Source organism: Chaetodon auriga, chromosome 16 (genome assembly GCF_051107435.1).
Source record: "Chaetodon auriga isolate fChaAug3 chromosome 16, fChaAug3.hap1, whole genome shotgun sequence".
Taxonomy (NCBI): Eukaryota; Metazoa; Chordata; class Actinopteri; order Chaetodontiformes; family Chaetodontidae; genus Chaetodon; species Chaetodon auriga.
Genome location: NC_135089.1, coordinates 15,828,047 through 15,842,705, shown reverse-complemented (window position 1 = coordinate 15,842,705; position 14,659 = coordinate 15,828,047).

The following is a 14,659-nucleotide window of genomic DNA, read 5'->3' as shown; positions in this document are numbered from 1 at the left end:
AGTGCAGAGGAAAGCATTGGTGAGGAAGAGGAGGGTGCAGGTGTGGGCTCTGTCTTTGTTACGAGAGTACCATCAGGCAAACGATATGTAGCCTGTCGTAAACTGGGATTGAGCAAGGCAGAGGACAGCATAGAGGATGATAGGGGTGCTGGACCTGAAGAAGGTTCAGCAGGTTCAGTTCTGGTGACCAATGAGCCATCAGGTAGTCGATATGTAGCTTGACGAAGGCTTGGGTTCTGCAGGGCATTGGAGAGCATAGAGGGTGAAAGTCTCCCACCACCACCTCCACCATCAGCACTAACTGGAGGCTCAACAGGGCCCCGGGACATTGTCAAGGTGCCACCTGGAAGCCTGAACATTGATCCCTGGATTTGGGAGGTCCTAAGTCCACCAGAGAGAAGGGAGGAGGTACCTCTGATATTCCCTTGTTGAGGTGCAGTGGGAGGCTGGACGGGAGGGACAGGAGACATGGGGGAGAGGTGTCGCTGAAGGGGTGAGGCAAAGGAAGCATTACGTAGCTGAGAGGTAAGCATAGCAGAAGACAAATGTGGGGAGGAGGGTACAGAGGGGGCAGGATGGGCTGTTGCTTGAGGGGGTGAGAGGACATTTGTGTATAGGTTGGCATTGCGTTGTAGAGGAGACGCATAGGAGGCGCTGCGCAGGTGAGAGTTCTGCATCAATGCATTGGATAAACCAATAGTGGCATATGGGCTCACCTCGTGGTTGACATGCACACCAGCTGACATCTGTCCCTGTCCACCAGGTACAGGGGAAGGGCTTCTCTGTAAAGGTGTGGTGATGCTGGAATTCTGTAAATAAGGGTTCTGGGGCCTATGTCCCAGATAAGGTGATGAGGGTGCGGGATGGGGGAGGTTTTGAGAGTAGACTTCATCTTGTGTTTGAAGGAAGGAGGGTCTCTCTAAAGGAGAAGAATAAGCAGCTGTTGAGTAAGGGATGGAGGAAGGAAGAGGAGAGGCAGGAAAGGGAGCACCTACAACCTGAGGTTGTGGTAAAGCATTTGTAAGCATTGGGGATGGGCCTGGCTCCATCATTGCGTAGTCATACTGGGTGACACTATGAGGTGGTGGGAGAGTGCCAGGAGGAAGACCTGGCTGAGGTACTGGAGATTGAAAAGATGGACATGTACTGTGTGGACTCATAGCCCTGTGGAGAGAAGGGGACGGCAGGTGGGACATATGGTGCATGGGGGAGGCTGAACGGGAGGGCAGAGGAGATGGTGGTCTACTCTGCAGCCTGCGCACCGATGGCTGGGGGGAAAGGGGGCCACTCTGTTTCAAAGAAGGCTGTGGAGAAAGAGGAGGTACTGGGGGAGGTGCTCTGAATGACTGCCTAGATTGAAGAGAGGGCTGGTTTCTGGGCATACGGACTAGTGGCTGGCCCCTACCTATAGGTCTGTGGAAGCCTCCTTGGGAAGCACCAATTCGCTTTGACTCCCTCAACCCTGTAGGCCGGGAGCCTGTCCTGCTGAGCATGGGTGTTCCAGCTATGCCCCCTCTCTGCCCTGAGGGAGGGGCTGGACCACCATGGATAGAGGACCTGAATGGAGCTACATGCTGAGTAACAGGGGGTCCATGCCTACTGCGTCTCTGTAAGTATGGGTTAGCTGGGGAGGGTTTCACAGCCCCCATGGGCACGTGACTTCGACCCCCAGCACCACCTCTCAGTCTGCGAGTAGAGGACCGGGTGGGAAGGGGGCGACTGCCCATACGTGATGGGGATGGGGAGGGAGGACGATGGGGGGAGGTGGGGCGGAATGTTTGTGGGGGGGAGTGAGATCTCTCAGGTAGAGGTGGACTCCATCTTTGTGGGGATGGGAGGGGTGGAGAGGGGGAACGCCGCATTTTGGATGTTTGTTTTCTACCTTTGAACAAATGTGGTCTGGTAGATGGCAGAGGCACTGCATCCGGAGGGGGTTGCTGTCTAAAAGATAGTCTTGGGGAAGGTGGTGGACTTCCTCTCTTCCTCAGTGATCCCCGGGGTGAAGCTAGGGGGCTAGAAAGTGGGGACTGGGGTCGGACAGTTGATGGAGCCCTGCGCAACCCAATACCCCCCCTTCCTCTTGTAAGGGATTGCTGAGTTCTCACTGACATCCCTCTCCTTTGGTTTGGAAGAGGAGCAGGTGGGCTGGGTGGTCTCCGCCTGTCAAGCCTGGAGGTCAGCCTTTGGTCTGTCATTGAGCCCTGGTGAGTGGGCCGTCTCCTGGTTAAGCGAGGGGAGAGGTAGGGATCTGGCTGGATGCCTGTTTGGAAGTCCATGTGATGTGGTGAGAGGTAGGGAGAAGGAGGTGCCATTACCCTAACTGATCCTGGCCTCAGTGACAGCTGTGGGGATGGAAGGGGACTCATTCTTCGCACTGGCCTAGGTGAAGCCACTGGTGAATGCAGCGGTGAATGCATTAGTGGAGGTATTGATGGCTGTATTGGTGGGCCCATTGGTGACATTTGCCCCATCTGGAACATTTGTGGGTCTTGGGGGAGGAACGGAGATTGGAACAAGTGACTGGGAGAAACAGAGAAAGGAGGTTGAGCAGGCTGAGGGAGAGAGAAGTGCTCCTGTTGAACGATCATAGTTGTTGGTAAGGGGGCTTGTCTAGGAAGAATGGGGGTTTGTTGTTGGTCTGTGACCGTGGGGTAAAGGGGCTGGGCAGGAGGGTATGTGAGAAAAGGCTGCTCATGTATATCTGACACCATTTCCTGATTGTTGAGGGCAAGAGCTGGGGAGGGTGGAGGAAACATTATGGAAGAGGGAGGAGGAGGAGGAGGAGGAGGAGGTGGTGGCAGGGTTTCCACCTCTAGTCTGTCTTTTCCAAATAGCCTCACCTGGGGCCTGGGGACCCTAAACTGCTCTGCTGAAAATGGCTCTGTGAGGGGGTAGGACAGTTGCTCTTGTCCATACAGATGTCCTGTCTCAGCTGGATCCAGCCCAGCCTCCATATAGAAAGGTTGCTGATAGGGGTTATAAATAGTAGCAGGGTCTGTATATCCCAGCATTGGGTCATTATATAGGTCTGAAACAACATCATAACCTCCACTCATCATGCCAAATGGGTCTGACATTCCATAGTTATAACCCATATTGTGGTCAAAGTAACCTCCATACAGCTCAGGGTCATATGGATCATAGAAACCATATGGTTCTGGCTCCATTACATACAACATTCCATCTTCACCGTAGTAATACTGCATCCCTTCATCACCATAGTACTCTTCATACTCATCATCGTAATAGCCATAAGGGTAACTGTGATAATCCACGTCATCATCATAGTAAATCTCATCATCATAATAAAAATTGCCCTCATCATCATAGTAACCATATTCATCTTCCCACTCGCCATCGTCATAGTATTCTATTTCCTCTCCATAGGGGTCATCTGGGTCATAGGCCATGGGTTGTCTCGGGAAGCCTCTCGGTCTCAACCTGTCATGGTAATCTTCCTCGTATCCATATTCATCATCATCATACTCATAGGCTTCATTATAATAATGTGCCTGCCCCCCTCGAGTGTTCCTGTTAGCAAATGACAGATGCTTCCGTCCCCGTCCTCCTGCTCGCGTCCCCAGTTGACCATGGCCCTTAGCAGTCAGGAACCTTCCAGTCAGCCAGTTGGTTGCTGCAGCTATCCTTCCTAACATCCAGCTTTTCTTCTTCAACTCTGATCCTGCTTTCTTTTTCCCAAACATGCCTTTGAACTTCCCTCCCAGCCCCTTTGCTTCTGTTGCCATTTTCCCTTTGCCCCCTAAGCTGGAAAGATTTACTGTCTTTTTAGGTGGTGTGCTTTCTTTTGGGGTATCATCTTTTTTGTTAAACAAGCTGAAACCAGACAGAGCTGGTTTTTTGTCAGCAGAAGGTGATTTACCCCCCAATCCAGCAAAAAGCTTGCTGGTTCCTAGAAGTGGTTTACCACCAGCAGGGGGCTTCTTTTTCTTGGAGAGTCGTAGGAAGAGACGAGAAGTGCTTTTAAGGTTTCTCTTTGGTTTTGCTTTCTCTGGCTGTTGTTGTTTAGAGGGAAAGCCAAATGGAGAGGCCTTCCCTGTAAGGCCTGTGAGGACTTTGGAGGCTCCTTTGAGGTGAGACCGGGCATCTGTTGTCTTTTGTGCTTTCGTTGCAGCTACGCTCTTCTTCTGTCCTTCTGCAGCAAAACCCATCATGGCTTTGGAGGCTCCTTTAATGTGGACATCACTCATCTTTTTCAGGTTTACTGCACCCATTCCTTTCTTCATCTGTGTCTTCCCCTTCTGTCCTTCCTCGTCATCATCAGGCACAGTTGAGTGTTTAGGAGGCTTAAAACCCTTCACAGCCATGGCCTTGGATGCACCTTTCAGAGCTGCTTTCCCTTTCCCTTTATCCACTTTCTTGGTAACTACCTCTTCCTCACTGTCATCACGCTGTTCCTCCTCAGTCATCACCTCCTCTTCTTCTTCCTCTGACCCCTCTTCTGATTCACTAATGGGTTTCTTTCCCTTTCCCTTTTTCCCATCATCCTTCCCTTTCCCCTTGGCTGGTGGCTCCTCTCCTTTCTTTCCTCCTTTCTTGTCATCTTTCCCTCCCTTTTTATCATCCTTTCCACCCTTCTTGGGCTCCTCTGACTTGCCTTTCTTGGCAGCTGATTTTGAGTCACCTTTTTTAGGTGGCATAATGACTCCACACTCAAATCATTCTGAAAAGACTTGTTCCCAAAATGTGCTAAAGCAGATCAGTATCAATGTCAATGTTGATATTTATTCTTGAGAAGAAGAATCCAAATAATAGCAACATGCTTTTGTTCTCAGTGGTTTTCATGTCTTCTCTCCTTTTTCCTCCATCTGATCCATGCCTGTGACAACCCAGAAAGACACACTGTGGCACACTCTGTCCCAACTCAGGTTTTCTATAATGCACACTGAGACAAACAGAAACCACAGTCCTTCAAAACACGATCTAGTAATGGAGTCGGAATCTCAGCCATCAGTACACGCTCGCATTACAGTTGGTCTTCAAGCCTCAGCAAACGAGCTGTTGTGTCCTTATATAGAAAAAAAGACAGAAATCTGTCTAAGAGTGTCAATTTAAAAAAAAAAAAATGCTGATTGTGATTGACACTAAAATGTTAGATATGAAAAGAAATCATCTTACTGGTTATAGTCTCTTTCAGTTTTACCCACTTGTTGCTCTGGCTCACTGAGTCCATCCACCATAGCAAAAAAAAAACTTGCAAATTCCTGGTATTGTTCCTCTTTATAGGTTTGTAAGTAACTTCCAAGGATCACATGATGAATAAAAGACCCTGCTATCCCAGTGACAGAGTCTGTGTAGTCCTTTGTGTCTCCTATTGTTAATGCGTCCTGTGAGTCCGGCAGTGAAGCCTCATCTTGGCCGCGGCACCAACTTTGGCAGGATGTCCCCCAAACAAGGACGTGTGTGCGTCTGCGTGAGTCTCGGCCTTCAGGGGTGTCCTCCTCTTTGTCTGAGCGTGAGTATGTATGTGTGTTGCATTTGTGGTTGTATCCTCCCACATCCACGTCAGCCTTTCTTTGTGACCTCCTGCAACCTTCTGCATCTCTCTCTGGTTACGGCGACTCCATCCATCCGTTGTTCACGTCAACTTGAGGCCATGTCATGTCCTCATTGCATTTCCATGCACATATGAGCATATGTATTGTATGTCTGTGTGTGCATAGCCATCATAGTGAGTGTATCCCTTGTTATATTTGCAAAGGGAACCTAAATGCACCAAGTATATTGCTTTGGGGTAACCCTATCTGCAGGCTCGCTCCTGTATGAATAATGCAGGCTGGCTGAGCTGTTGCTAAACTGTGTCTGAGAGGCGAAGCCATGCAGAGCCAAAACACACACACACACACACACACACACACACACACACACACACACACACACACACACACACACACACACACACCAGCAGTAGCATCATGGACCTCAGCTGAGAGTGATGCATGCTGAAATGTCTATACAATGATTCAACAGTATATGCACACACCAACAGCATGTTCATCTTTGATGTACGAAGATACAACTCAGGATTTCACATTGTCAAGTTATTTCAGGAAAGCAATGATTTGAAATGAAGAATTAGCTGCTGTACCTGCAGTGTTGCACTTCAGCTAACTGAATTTATTAACTTGCAGCAACTTTCCACTTCATTGTCCACTCAAATCAGAAACCACCCCTCAAGAGCCTCATTTAGAGTTCAGAAAAGAAAAGAAAGCAGTTATTTCTTGTTGTCTTGTCTTCATCTCAATGCTGCCAATATCCTCTAAATACTCAGTCTGTTTCCTGATCCCATAATCAGTGCAGTGCATGAATGTGTCTTTGAATGTGTCTCATCTTTTTGGTGAATGGGGAACTGATCAAATAAGTTTGCAATAATGAACGCATGCATCGTTATGTCCCGCACACTGTGTTTTAAGGCATGACCTGCTCTACTACCTCTGACTGGCTTACCCTGATATTCTTACCCTAACCAACCAGTGGGTCATGACTTGGAAACTGGGAAAAAATAAATTAAAAAAATTGACATGCCAACATGGCTTGTGCAACTGCCAATTCAGGTGTAGGTATGAATATTTGAGTGATTTTTAGCAGTAAATCAGTGCAGATTCTGATGAAAAAAACATTTTTATGGAAATTGTGCCCGTTGGGTCTGAAAAAGACAAGGTAAGATTTGATAAAACTTCATTAATCCCACACTGGGGAAATTAAACTGTTACAACCAGCAAAGTTTAAAAAGAGAGGCATAGAAAGATCAAAAGGTCAATAAAAAAGAATACAGGATAAAAAATAAATAAACTTGTAACTTACTAGCCTTCAAAAAAAAAAAAGAATGTGAACTAGTTCATATTTGTGGCTGTGAACATAGTTCAAAATTCAAAATGATTAACTTTCCATAGTGTGAACTGAACTTTGAGCTCTTACTGTCCATAGAAGCCTTTGGGCATCTTTATAATATAATTATTAATAGGTGTCATCTAATAACTATGAGGTCCATTGGAATTAAACTTAATTGATGAATTAATTGACTATCAGAAAAAAAGAAACTTTTTTTATACCTTATAACAAACAAACAGACACACATTTGTGTGTCTCCCATGTCTCCCCTGTCAGAAGAGGGTGGAACAAAGTCTTACGGGTGTGATAGCATAAACTGTTGGTCTTAATTCATGGCGGTTGCTCTGACGGTAGCTCATTGATGACGATCTGATGTTAATTCATTGATGACGGGCTGATATTCCAGGAGGTCATCTCAGTGGCAGATATGAATGATTAATGACTGCCCTGTGTTCTGCCTACGCAGCATAGATAAAACATTCATCGCAAGCTGCTCTAAATATATCACAAAGGGTCAACCTCGCCCTGGCCTGCTCCCCAACCAATATATTATACATACGGGCTAGTGTCAGGGGTTAACAGCCAGACACCACAGAGCAGATGAGGATAGAGAGCAAATGGCAAAAGAAAGAAATCGCTCTCTGATAACTGCAAGACACACTAAAATATTTACAACAGACAACACAGAAATAGTAAATTATTTCTTTGAAGTTATCAAAAAGAGAAGATGTTGATCACTTATGTCAGCTACAAGTTTTCTTACTGGAGCTGGAGGGACTAATGGTCTTGACCTGAGATAGGATCCGAGCAGAAATCTGTATCAGGTATCCCCAGGACCAGTGACCATGACAAAACTCTAAACTGTCTGCATGGTGCACAGCAATAACAACAACAGCAGCTGTTGGTATCATCTAACTGCAGATGCAGATAAGGGGATAGAGAAGCAGAGTGGGCACAGAGGAAAGTTCAAAAGTTCCTTCCTGTTCATCAGATACACACACAGTGAAGGTTGTTGGTCACCTAACAGGTAAAAAGACACACAAAGAGATCTATTTGATATGTGTGATATGTATCTGCTGTCTGGCTGATGTGGTCTGTTGACTGAGTGAACTGGTAATGAATAGAGCGCAGATGACAGAGATGGAGGAGGTGGGGAAAGAGGAGAGGGAGCTGGGCAAAGGTAAGGAGGGAAAAGGAGACAGGTGCATCAATGAACTGCTGATGAATGAGCTGCGGATTACATAAATGCTGAAAAGCTGAACAGAAAGAAGCAGGATTGAGGAGAAGTGAAAATGAAAGGAGGGAGAGGGACAGACAGAGAGTCACAGGCAGGAACTGATGGAAGGATGTGAAAGAAGAAAAGCAAAGGGGGGGAACACAGAAGTAGAAGAGTGGAAATGAGAGAGAAAGATGGTTATAGTGAGGAGCAGAAGAAGGAGTGAGATGAGGATGACAGGTAGAGAGTGAGAAAGAGAGACACTGGAGAGTGAGAGATGAAGGGGAGAGTCTCTTCATCTGCGTGCCAATGACTGACAACACGCTTTCAGCAGACGCACTCAGCGACACGAGACTAATAAAGGAGATCACCTGAGCAGAGCAACGGCAAAAGGCTCATTTAATGACTGTGGGCACACACGCACACACACACACACACACACACACACACACACACACACACACACATAGGCATGCCTCATAATGGAGATTGCATGCGATCCCAGCATGCAAGATCTACTCTGAATCATCCGGAGACTATCTAGAAATTAGCTACACACACGCACACACGCACACATTACTTGGGGCATTGAAAGCACGCTACATACACACTTTGGTGAGTATGTGACATGCAATGCAATGTAACTTTTGCCCATATACGCTGCAAACAATACATCATACAAACTAGAAGCTTGGGCCAGATGCATGTAATGTACATTGCATTTGATTAACAATGGACACTGTAGTGACTGACTGACTGACACACACACACACACACACACACACACACACACACACACACACAAAATAACATCATCATAATAAAGCACAGAAAAAACAGTCAGCAAACACAAAGTACAGCCAATCCATTCAGTAGATGGTGAGATATTTCACAGAAACAGTGAAAACTTTGACCTGCCAGTGGTTGGGGGATCACCACAGTCATTAGGATTCATCAGCCGGGCTCCATGGATATCTGTACATAATTTCATCCAGTACTTGTTGAGGTATATCACAGTGGACCACATAGGTGTGTTCTATTTGGACTTTTCTATGATTTTACATTGTTGTGACATGTTGAGTAATTTGCTAACATGCTATCTGTATTACTGTTCACCTGCTCAGGGACCAGGGATGAAAATGCTTTTAGCTACAGTTCTGTATTGTAACAAGTCACAATTAATGCTTAATATAATTGCATGTGGTCTGATAGGTAACATAGGTGTCATGTAATGGAGTAAAAAGTACAATATTTCCCTCTGAAATGTAGTGGAGTGAAAGTATAAAGTTGTACAAAATGGAAATACTCAAGGAAAGTACAAGTATCTCAAAACTGTGCAGTTACTTTGCACCGCTGCCTACTGCCATGTTGCATGGCTGTAAATGATAGTATACATAGAGGGACCATGAGCATGAGGGTCAAAGTTACAGCAGCCAGAGTCAACCTTACACTGCACCTGGAAACATTTAACTTGACTCTGAATAATATATGCAAACTATGAGGAGGAAAATGACAGACAGAGTGATAGACAGAGTGACAGAGGGGGAGAAAGAACACCCTTTCAAACAGAGAAGGTGAGACCGGAGGATGAGGAGGCTGGACTCAGGTTTCCTGTAAGCCTTTAAGACCCATTCAAGTCTTAACCTTTGCTGCCAGACTACTGTGCTACCTGACAATGGAGAGGGCCGCTAACACACTGCAGACCAGCCACACAGGATCGAACGCTAACACTCAGCTGCTATTCATAGACCTGGAAATAAGACGCCGAAATGGCAATAAGATGAACATAAGCTCTGACCTTAATGTATTTGTTACAAGTGAATTTGTGCAAATCCAAAATGAGTGCAAAGAAGCTAATTCAGATCCTTACATTTCTTTAACAAACTACTTGTAATTTTAGGCATTTAGCCGATGTTGCAATGCAGGAATCCCACAGTAGCATGATGTATATGTACGGTGGTGTGACAGCTCACCAAAAAAACAAAGGAAAGAAAGACACTATAGTTGCATTATGGGAAATGTAGGATCCAGGGCATCTGGAGCTCCACAGTGGCTGGGCTGCTTAAATGTCACTGGTGTACATAAACCCACCTGAGCTACAACAAGCAGATCAAACAGGAGAAGACAGAGCAAAGCTGCACTGCACAGACAAATTCTGACATCACTGAACTGCACATCCTCTCATGACAACATTCATTATTTCTGTAAATACAGTCGGCTTTCGGGTTTGGTGCAGCTTACCTCATCTGTATTTAGAGCTTTCTATGTCCACAAATATCCACCAAAATGTCCGATGAACACGCTCACTGTCTGGAAAAACCTAAACCTCCTCTGGACCCCCTGCTGATGTTTTATAGCCCTCTGTATGAACACACACACATACACACACACACCTTTCATTCAATTACAGCCCATCTGGACACACAATGGGCCTTCAATGGCAAACATCCCCTCTGTGGCTTCAGTAAGGCTTCAGTGATTACCTGTACATCTAAAGGACAAATGTACAATGGTGAGAAGAGAGAGAGCACATTCAGGTACACGACTACTTTTTACATCCATCCATCCATCAGAGCTGCAGCGATTAGGTTTCTTAGCAAACACACGGCACTTGTACATGTGCTGTGTGTGTGTGTGTGACGCTACCTTGGCCCCCCTCTGCATAAGTGCCGAAGTAAACAACTGTGCAGGTCTATTGTGCGCTAATGGCAGGATTACGCACACAGACACATGCAGACACATGCACACACGCACATTACGCTATCATCATCCCACACTGGCGTCCCAACGTCAAGGCCTTAAGAGTGATTTGTTAAGACACCCCTTCAGTACAATAGGTTGTGTCTGTGTGTTGGGGAGCCTTATCAGAAGTCCTCATGTGCACGCACGCACGCACGCACGCACACACACACACACACACAAACCACAAAAGGCATCTCTCACACCCAGCTTGTGGATAAAGCTTTGTTCAGCGTTACCCTAATAAACCACTGCAGGTGTTTCAGTGGCCTACATATCACCTGGATGTAAAAAAAAAATGTGATAATAGCGAATGAACAAGTTCTGATGAGGCAAAAATCTTAATTTCGTGCTGTTTTGCTAATTGTCCAACAAGTGCTGATTGCCTCCCATGTTCCTCTGCGCTCATACTGATGTCAGATCCTAAGTCTTTGCGGCTGCTGCCACATGAAACGACTATCACAGGTTTCAGTTTGCTGTGAACTCAAGAACTACAGATGGAAGGTGTATTTATTATGGACAAGTATAACAAACCTTCAAGGTAACTATGTTGATTTTCCATGATTGCTTTATATGTTTTGTTATTGTTATATGTATTTTATGTGTTGTCATCTGAGCGGCATTGAAAAAGAGAGCCTGCTCTCAATGGCCTTGCCTGTTTAAATATGACGTAGCCCGTCTTTTTAAAAGCACAAAATTAGTTCGCGTGGGAATCTATGAATGAGTGGGTGTCGGATTAGCGCTTTTCTGTGCAGCCCTGCCTCTTGATGTGCATCACTGGACTAATTTAAGCCCTAGATAAACATCAGTGCACAGGATGTACAGAAACGAGCATTTGTTGAAGAGATTAACTTAACATAAAGATGAATGTAGAACATACGTTTAGTCCACAAACGCAAAAACAAAACTGTTTATCCCTGTTTGCTTATAGAATATACAGTAAGCTCCATACAGCTCTGTGCTGAGTCACAGTTCGGTGTGCAGAGAAGAAAACATTCATTATGAAGCAGTAAAACTCTGCTCTTGTGAGGGCTGAATGAACGAGGCTTTTCTGCACATATGTTGGCTTAAATCTGCTCTTTGTCTTATCAGTCATGGTTTTTATTGACAGGGGAAACCAAAGCAAGCATTATGTCCGCCAGGCACTGCTGAAATCCTCCCTTACACAAACTGAGGAAACCTGACTCTCAGCTCAGGTCGTCAGCTTCATGTAATGAGCAGGCTGAAGCAGAAGAGGGCAGAAGAGACAAAGTAATCAGGATCGCATCTCTCTACTGATGTTTGTCAGGGTTGAAATCTTTTCTATCAGCCATAAAATGTAGTATTCTTTATATTCATTCAACAAGAAAAAGCTCATAATAATACTGAGATCCAACAGTAAATCTTTTCAGGACTTTTCAGGCTAGTTTAGAGACCAAAACCGTACACAACAGATAAAACTTTAAGAAATCTGAAATAAGTTGTATGTGTAAATATATTCAATGAATTTTGAACTGCTGGTGTTTCCTGTAAAAGCACGACTTGAGAAAAAGATTGAATCATGTCAACGTCAGTCAACGAATAATAACAGTTACCTCTACAAGTAAACTCTACAAAAAAAATTACTTCCACAAAAAAGTGATACACAAAAGGAAATAAGAATAATCTGTATGCACCCCAAACACAATATGAAATCTGACATGTAATTATTGCCGTTAGAACGAGACGACGGGAGCTCTCAGGTTTCAATCAAGTGTGCCGCAGTTAAGGGTCATGAAGGCACTGCCGGCTCTTAATGTCACGTGACCTCAGTTTATCATCCATCAAGTCGAACCCCAGCCAACAGTCACACATGGACAAAAAGCACATGATATTCAGTAAGTCAGAGGAATAGATAGATTGACATTCATGGTTGCAAACTCCTTTTTGTGGTTCCTCGTATCTAATGAAAATGTGCCTTCCTGTTAGCAGAGACTCTGCACAGCTGCTATAACATGTTCATGATGTGACATTTAGAGGTTTTAGATGTTTTCTCTTGTTGAACACTCCATCTCAACCCAAAGATATTCAGTTTACTATAATCATATAATAATATGAAACAGAGAAAAGTAGGAAATCTTCATATTTAACAGGTAGAAAACAGATCTTCTTTGGTATTTTTGCTTGAAAAATTACGTAAACGATTAGACCATTATCAAAACAGTTGCCTATAATTCTTCAGCCAATCGACTAATCAGTAAATCAAATAATCACTGCAGCTCTACGTTAAATATAAAACTATTTGGTTGGACTGCTCCCAGGTGACAGTGAATCTGTTTAAAAGGAGCTAAGCTGCCTTTTCTGATATCCTGAACTCATTAAACATCACGCTGAAGGCACCAAACTACATGAAGGAAGGCTTATAAAAGCACTAATTAAACACCCAATTACTGCTTAAGTGTACTGGTGCCACACACACACACACACACACACACACACACACACACACACACACACACACACACACACACACACATACTTAGCCATGCCATATGGAGCCAAGCAGCATCAAGTGTCATGCCTGCTCCACACAATACATATCCAGTTGACCGAGCGTACCTTTGTTTTCGTCTTTTTCTCCACAATATTATCCCTCCATCATCCCTCTCCTCCTCAGGTTATTCCAAAGCAGAATCTCTCCATCCACGGTTCACCCCGGCGAGACATCTTTACGGCATCTTTCAGGCCAGCAGTGTCAACTCAGAGCCCCTCTCTCTCTCTCTCTCTCTCTCTCTCTCTCTCTCTCTCTCTCTGTCTCTCGTGAAGCCTCCCACTCAGTCCCCCTCTCCTAGACCGAAGAGATGCTTGTGAATATTTAATGGAGCTATTGTGCTTGTGTGTGCGAGTGAATGGGGAGCATTGGCTGGGAGTCCATACTTTCTGGTCAGCCTGCCTTGGAGCGTTGGAGACAACGACACAAACAGCTGGGCAGCAGGGTGGAGGCAGTGGGGAGGGGTCGGAAGTGACTGACCCTCACCTGCTGTGCAGCTGAGAGGGGGTAAAGGTGTGCAGGATGCTCGTCACTCAGAAATGTGTTTTGCTTGGATGTTTGTCCTTCGCTATGCAGGATGATGTATGTGCCGAATTTGATAGTAAACGGCTGTTTACATACTGACAGACATGCACATAAAGCAGCAGCACCACAGTTCATAAACACTCTGTAACAAGCAAACGTCCAGGTGCTGATTGACCGTGAAACTCCATTTGGAAATGTGTTATTTACTGTTTAAGACTGCTGTTAATTGTTTGTTAGTTCACCACAGGGTGGCTGCAGGTAACTGTGACATCGCTATGTTGGTGTGAACGGCAGCTTTGGGTCAAATCTGACTACCTCAGGTCTCCCTTCAGTCCATGTGGAGAAACCTCAGAGAGAGAGGGGAAGTTATGCATCTGACTGTTGTGGAAAAAAGTAGATTTTTCACTGTGTGTGATATTCTTGTTTCCAACAGAGGTGCTCTTCCACTTCAGTGAGTCTTAACAAACTGTCTATAATCAAGTGTCTTCTGATCTACTGAGCACCTTGGTCACATTTAGTTAACTTAACATAAACTTTGGAGCTGTTTACAGTGAAATGTGTTAAACCAATGACAGTTAGGCTATTAGATGTCGTTGCTTTGTTCATTTAAATTCAATTGGAAAATCTTTATTATCACTTTTACTAAACTTTATCACTATTATTGACTTATTCAGTATTTCTCTAGTAATATAATGCTGACAATGTGCTTGAAAAATAGCGTGTCATATTGTTATGTACTCTGTTTCTACAGTAGTGTCTGCAGTAGCACTGAGAGGCCATTCTGCATAATGATTCATTTAATGTGTCTTACTTTGAATGTA